Source organism: Dipodomys merriami, unplaced genomic scaffold (genome assembly GCF_024711535.1).
Source record: "Dipodomys merriami isolate MVZ:Mamm:240054 unplaced genomic scaffold, mDipMer1.0.p SCAF_220, whole genome shotgun sequence".
Taxonomy (NCBI): Eukaryota; Metazoa; Chordata; class Mammalia; order Rodentia; family Heteromyidae; genus Dipodomys; species Dipodomys merriami.
This window is the reverse complement of record NW_027203605.1, coordinates 1,961,438-1,969,127: the sequence shown is the minus strand read 5'-3', so window position 1 is coordinate 1,969,127 and position 7,690 is coordinate 1,961,438. Positions and strand designations below refer to the sequence as shown.

The window sequence follows — 7,690 nt, the reverse complement described above, 5'->3', positions numbered from 1 at the left end:
TGCATCCTTCCTGGATTAAATCAAACCCTCCCTCCTCGAGGCAAGTGCGCACCATCTAAAAGACAAGCCACAAAGGAAGAAGAAATGCAAGCAACCAATAAATATCTAAATCTACAGTGAACAGCATACCGGGGGATACTTACCGACGTCCCCTCTCCGGGTGTTGAGTTCTGGCTCCTGCTCGGCCTCTCGCGCGGGTCCCGGGTTTCGGCACCACTTGCGGCGAACGCCTTCTCGGCCAGCGAGAAAAAATGACCACCACACCAGGAGTCTTCTCAGATCACGCTTTATTGGAGAGCCTTTTAGTTGATGGGAGAGCTTGAGCGCGAGAGAGCGTGCACCCAAAACATGGCCGCTTATATAGGGAATAGGAACACGGGTCTTTCTTTCATTGGTCGCCTGCCTTTCACCGTCACCAGGTGCCACGGGATTGGCTGGGGACTCTACGTGGCTTGCGCATGCACAAAGCCCAGGACCCACCGTCCCGCCAAGCACTGCCTGAAATGGAGTGGTTACCTCAAAGCTGCAAGGGAGTGGGCGCCATCTTGTAATGGCGTTTACCCTGGCTCCCTACAGTGCCCTCTCTTATCTGTCAGTGGATAGAAGATATAGCATGGGGAAAATAAAAATTGCTCCTGGATGCAAAAATCAATTAGAAAAGTTGAGTTAAAAAATTTCACTATCATGCTAGTTTAGCTTCTAATACAGTTGTGCTCTTCCTTTTACTAGTTTCCTGTGGTAAAGCTAACAATATGGCATCTGCTCGCTTTAACATGGTTCTATCTGTCCCAATTGGAATGTCTAATTCCAAGAAAGTATGAGTTAGATTCTCAAACGAGAGTAAGACTGTGAACAGACGTGGACAGTATATTCCATACTGCATTAGGAAATACAAAATGCATTCACAAAGGCCTTGCTTGATTCAGGGGGACACATTGCATTTGGGAATCCCCAGGACAAGAAATCTTTACAATGCTGATGCAATTTTATTTTTCCATTTGCTGAATTTAACTTTCAGTACTGAAAAGTGGATTGCACATGTTCCAGTAATGAAACTAGGTTTTAAGAATAAGGTCTGAGGATGACTTACACAGTCAAGTCAGATATGGCAATGGAAATTGATACTCAAGAGTCCAGTTATCTCAAGAAACTTCTAAAGCTAATATTAAAAATGAATACTTTTTTTCTAAATTAAAAGCAGAAGAAATGAGGCTGTAATTTGTCATTTCCACCTTGAGTTTGGAATTTCAAATGGGACATATGGACTTTTTTCTTGTCTGTATTTTAAGGTAAACATGGTTCTTTTTTTCTTTTTTCTTTTCTACAAACTATCTCCCCCCACCCTGCCCTACCCCCACCCTTACACCCATTATCCAGTATACTGAATGGGAATTGTAACTCTTTCAGAAGACAGCTAATTGATTTACAGTACTCTAAAAACAACCCTGAAAACTGATAATCTCATTCATTTACTGTAACTTCAGTGCTGTTGTTGACAGAAAAGAAAAAGTTACCTTAAGGCTTAAGGGAAAGTAACTTATTAAATTGTTAATGCAGCATTTTTTACTCTCCCATCCATTGGAAACTATCAAAATGCATTCTAAATCAACAATACAAACTTTCTAACGTTAGCAAAGATGTCTACTTTCCTGACATAAAGTTAGAATAATATTCATAAACAGAATATCTAGGGGAGCCTGAGAAACCATGATCCACATCACACAAAGATCCTATGCATTTCATGATCAAAAAGTGCTTTATCTCTGAGAAATATGTCAGGGATAAAATGGAAATATACAATGCAAAAATCACTTGACACTTTTTCACAATTGTGGATAAGGAGCAAAATAGTCTGCTCTCTGAACAGGCCTTACTTATGCACAAGACTTTTAAAGTGTCCTAAATTAATATTGATTTAAAGAATTCATAATAGTGGGGATTTCACTCCACTATATTTTAAAAAAACCTGAGATTGGACATCAAAGCTGTCAACTATGTTATTCATCAGAGAAATTCTGATACTTAGAAAACTCAATTGAATTAGCTGCAGGATCAAAACATTAACTTTCCCCAATCAAAAAGGATACAATCAAAAACATACCTAGAGTGTTATAGAACAACTCTCAGGAAACAAGTCATTTTCATATAAGCAAAAAGTCACTTCTTTCCTTTCCCTTCTCACTGATCAAGGCCACACGATTTTCAAATGAATATCTACTGAGAGATCAGTTGTGCATTGGAAAAATTACATAATTGGGTTAAAAATGAAAACAAAATTTACAGTGAAGAATACTTATGTGCATGGTTTACACACTCCAGCTTCTTAATTTTATCCACCTCAAGAGCAAGGTAGATGCACAGTCACCTTGTGTAGATTACATTCTACACCCCTGTAAAGCCAGTCAAGGTCATATTTAAGCATCTTCATCAACAACAGTGCCTGAAGTGTGCAGCCATTTACAGACCACTCAATATGAGGGCATTATTGTAACCAGCCTCTTTTGCCCACAACCGTGCATTTTCAGATAAGACAAGATAATTGTTTTGTTTTGAGAAAACCGAAGCTTGAAACTCTTAAAAGACCTGCAATTTACTGCAACGTGACCCAGAGGTAACAAAGGAAGCAGGAGGTTAATGGCTGCCTGCACCAAAAGTCTCTCAATCATTCTGCAGTACATAATTATAGAAAGTGACATTACAAGTAGCCATGTGTGTACCACAGCTACAGCCAGTTGTACCACCTATATGCCTCAAACAGTTCCATAGGGTATTTGGGGGTTTTGGGTTTACTTTTCAGATTGATTTTTGGTGCTATACAGACTGACATTTTGTTTGGTGCAACATATGCACTGAAAGATCTGCTCACCAGATTTGCCATTTCACTTGCTGAAATGATGAGAAGGGACAATAGAAACCTAGAGTTACATCTCTTCACAGAGACCGACTCTTTTGACTGTTTGAAAAAAAAGGCTTATCTCTGTAGCTAGTTTGAAATAAAACTCAATTTTTTGAAAAGGAGTTTTAGTTCCCTATTTCTAAGGAATGTAACTATTTTCATTAGCTGGGATGTTTGCCAAATTTTAAAAACAACTTCTAAAGCGTTTGTAGTAAGCAGCTAAAAACAAAACAAAAAAGTTAGTTGCTTCCCAGAGTTTGTATAATGCCATTATCTAACTGGAACAAAGACTATTTCCTTTAATAAGCTAGTATTAATGAATGAATCTCCATGCTCTGCAGATTTCTATTGTCCCTAGTCACAGGAATGAGGATCAGTGAAATGCTACAATTAATCCACATCCTTCTGCAATCTTCCTACAGTGGAAGAGAGGCGAGGAAACACCCCTGCAGGAAAAATAAACCTCAGAGATTGGTTTAAGACTAAAAAACCCACCACTAGGACATTCACCACTTAATCTTACACAGGCAGGTCAAAATTTTAATATAAATTACTTTTGCCAACACATAGCTTATGCATTCTTTGCTCCTTTTTTTGGAGGATTCTCAAATTGATATCTAAAGACTTACATATGATATATAACTGTTATATGGTCTTATGACTAAGAAAATTTCTCTGGTAACCAAAGCTGATGCCATATATGGTAGTGTTCTTGGCATATACTCTATACGCCTCAGACCACTTCTACATTCTTTCTATTCAGCTAATTATAGCTTAGTAGCCACTGGTAAAGGATTGTGAAGACCCTGTCATTTCTACAGAATAGAAAGGCAAGGCTAGTTACTGCAATTCAGCCAAATAAAAAGAAAAGAAAAAAGATTAATAAACCACTCCCTTGAAAAGGAGAGGTACTGCACCTTTGCAAAATTGAACTGGCTCACTGCAGCTGAGCAACAGAATCACCACTGAAGCAAGAAAATAAGTTGGTCTATACAGGAATTGTACATGATTTGAAAATGCAAAAGTTATAGCGATCAACTAATAGCTGCAACCTTAATTTCCATTGCTGCCTCAGAGTTGAAACTTAAACAGTTTCTGCAAGCCTAATGCTAGCTTCTCATCTCCTTTACTAAAACTAGGAATTTGTTCTCCGCAGCAAAGAAACAAAACACTCAAAACACATAGGTAAATACAGCAAGACATTATTGAAAGCAGCTGCCTTGTGGTACAAAATACAGTACAAGTATACGGATGTCATTAAAACATCAAAAATACTATTGCTCCCATACAATTTAGTAAACATTCTTGGCAAAGGAGAAAATTTGAAAAGAAAAGCTATAAAAATGTTTAAAAATTCTACTGTGAATGATGTGAGTAGAGAAATAGTCTGAAAAGGGCACCAATGTTTGTGACTCTTCTATTTCTTTGAACCTAAGATCAACATTATTCTGAGTCATAGTCTAGTTTTTTTTAAAAAGGCCTAATTTTATATACATAAGTATCTCCCTCCCTCTCAGCCACAAATACATGAAAATGACCGTTTTGTATATTACTTATTTCCCAATAAATAGAAAATGATTGTATAGATTGAATACCAAAATAAGATAATAAAAAGATATGCAATAAATTAAAAAGGCAGCTCAAATAAAGGGCAGGCATGCAGTTAAAAAATACTAAGATTGTGGAGATGGGGTTACTTGCCTCCTGGTTGAGAAGGTGTCACACAAAGAATACCTGAAAACTTTGGAAAGAACCTTAGCTCCCATTCAATTCAAAGTTTCCTAGGCCTGTGACATTTCTAGAAATACCTTTTGATGGGGTGAGATTAACTTGATTAATAAAAATCATTTCTACTGAAAATCCACTTAAAATATAGAAGAGGTGATCCATGAAAACCCCAACTTTTATTCTTGAAAGACAGCTGGATAAACTGGCCAATGCCAGTATGTTGCAATTTCAAGATGGTGTAAAAATGCTTCCAGGATATAGTCAGCATATTCACGTTCACATCAATTCCATTCACAGATGGATTTCAGCTTCCACTGGGTGCACTGCTTTAATCATTCATTCATCATTTGCCAACTTTGATTGTGAGGTACTAATAAGATGGATCAATTTCTTAAAAATTTGTTTTAAAGAATAAATGATGCTGGAATTCTGAACCTGAGGATCTTTACTATTTGAACAAATCCACAGATTAAACTGAAGGTGAATTAAGACTTCAGTTTTAGTTATTTCCAACTTCTCTGTGAGGATGCATATTCCATTAAAGCTCAGGCTTGTAGCCATACTGTCCCTTTTGCAGAAAATCATCAAGTTTTACAGTTAAAAATGCAGCCAATCAGTGGCTGTAACAGCCAAATTAGCCATAATTCACTTGCTCATATGCTAGAGCCAAGGGATCTGGCTCTCATTCACACCAATGCCACTTCTTGGTAATGACCTCCACCTTTAGAGATCAAGGGAAGAACTTTAGTGAGCAGCAACCCATCCACTCAACGAGTTTGCCTTGTGCTTTATGCCTGACGTATTGTGCCTACCTCAGCAACCCCCAATGTAAAACTGCTTTTATTTTTTGAAAAAAAAATCCTTTTGCCCAACTTTTAAACTATTTTAGTAATGAATTCTCTAGTTCAAGCATTGGCTTTTGAATTTTTGCATCCCGGAAAACAATTCTGCAAAGAAAAGACATGGGGCCAGGTTCCATGCAAAATCATTTAAAAAAATCCAATTTGTTTTGATTCACTGATGGCTTCTTGAATTCGTTTTTGCCTTGTCCATGATTGTGTAAAGTTGCATTCCTTTTCATAAACCTGGACTCTCAGGACTGGGTAACTGCAAAGGTCTCTCTGTCTCAAGAATTTCCGTGAAGATCTCGATCCAAAAGGCTGATTAGAATAAAGGTGAAGGATAGACACTGCAACGGCGGCTCGGCCAGGAGAGATACTTTAGATTTACCCAGGTACAACACAAATTCAACTGTTATACACAGATGGATCTGGGTAAGTCAGATGTGTTTAGGGGCCCAGACTCGAAATCTATCCCCTTCAGGATTATCTAGATGAGCTTAGGAACCTCGGGTGGGAAATAGAAGCTGAGACACTTGCAGGTGAGGAGATGCTGTTGTCCTCTGCAGGTTGCTGTCAATTTCTGGAACTTTACTGCTTTACTCACTGTTCAAGACTGTTGTCTTATGGTTATTTCTCTTAACTATATTAATTTTTTTAATTTTGTTGGTTTTTTTTTCTCCCTTGGTGGCCTCCCGGGCTCCCTCTCCACTAGCTCACAGGGGAATGAGCAAGAATGGGAACTAGCCAGGGGGATGGGGAGTGGGGGGCGCGGGTAACAGGGTGGGGGAGGCCAGGGGGGAAAGCTGCCATTTCAATCCTCATCCACCTCCTCGCCTTAGGACTCCTCACCACCCCCCCCCCCAGCATGATGCTTGTAAAGCTTATCCCTCTGCCACTCCTGGATTTCTTTCATCTCATCCGCATACCGGCAGAAGGCGCCACCAAACTTGCCCCAGGCCTTGAAGGGCACGGTGATGGCATTGCGGTAGGACGGCTTCACCTCACTCACACAGTAGAAAAACTCCGTACTTGTTGCAGCCCACATCGAAGAAGAAACGTTTGGAGTCCACCGTAATAGAGGTGCTCTCCAGGAGTTCCCCGTACAGCCCCCCCCCCCCCCCCCCCCCCCCCGCCACCGGCACCGCCTCTTGGGCCTCCGGCCAGCTCGTGGTCTTCGCCTCCGTAGTCATCGAGGAGCTTGGCGAGCGTGTCGGAATTCGATGAGACCTTGCGCAGGCAGCACGATGGTCTGGCCGCTCTGGAGGCCGCCAGGCCCTGGGCCTGCGCCAAAGCCGCTGCCGCGGTTGATGGTCTGGCGGATGTGCAGGAAGGGGCCGTGCTGGTTCTCCTTGAGATCCAGGTAGTACTTGCAGTTCTCACGCACCAGGAACTCGCTCTTGAGGTGCGCCGGCCTGCCGCCCTCCTCAGCGCCCACTGCCAGCTGCTCGGGGCTGCTGGGGCCCAGCTGCGCGTAGTGATCGATGAAGTCGCCCAGCGAGTCACGGAAATTGGCCGCCACCACAATCGAGAGCGTGAGGCGGATCTTGGAGCCGCCCGTGCCCACCTCTGCGATCTTCAGGAAACCGCCCTTGGCATTCTGCTTCACATCCAGGTAGAAGCGCTTGTTCTGGATGTCCAGCCGCTTCGAGGCCAGCTCCTGCTTCTCCTGCTGGCCGCCACCGCGGGGTGCGGCCTGGAAGCCTCCCTTCCCGCCACCGCTGCCGCCACCGCCACCGCTGCCGCCACCACCGCCGCCGTGCTAGCTGCCGCTGTTGCTGTCCACTATCTTCTTGGCTACTGCCTTGCCGCTGCCCACTGTGCTCGCAACCCCGCCCTCCGCCCTGCGGCTCGCGCTCCCGGGCCCCCAGCCTTGCCTGCCGGCTCCTCACGCGCTCCCGCTGCTCATCGCCGGCCGCCTCCGCCATCCCCCATCCCCCAAGGAAAATTCTTGTGTGCTGGGCCAGTGGCTGTTACTGAGCTGGGGTACTGTACTCAAGTGGGCTTCCAGGTGCTCGCCAATGGTGACAAGGAGACTGTGGCCTGTCATCATAGGGCACCACCACCATTGGGTGACCACCTTCCAGGCTGCCTTTGCTGACCGTGATGACCGAAAGGCTGCCATACTTGCTGCCAGTGGTGAATAAGCCCATTTTATAGAGAAGAATTACTATTCTTAAGTGCGAAGACTGGCATTGGTTGAAGGTCACACGGCTGGAATGTATGG

At 42.8% G+C, this 7,690-nt stretch overlaps 1 pseudogene; it reads right to left on the bottom strand.

The window, feature by feature from the left end:
• Positions 1–6,301: 6,301 nt before the first annotated feature.
• On the bottom strand, positions 6,302–7,391 carry LOC138834985 (transcriptional regulator protein Pur-beta-like; annotated as a pseudogene).
• Between the last annotated feature and the right edge of the window lie 299 nt (positions 7,392–7,690).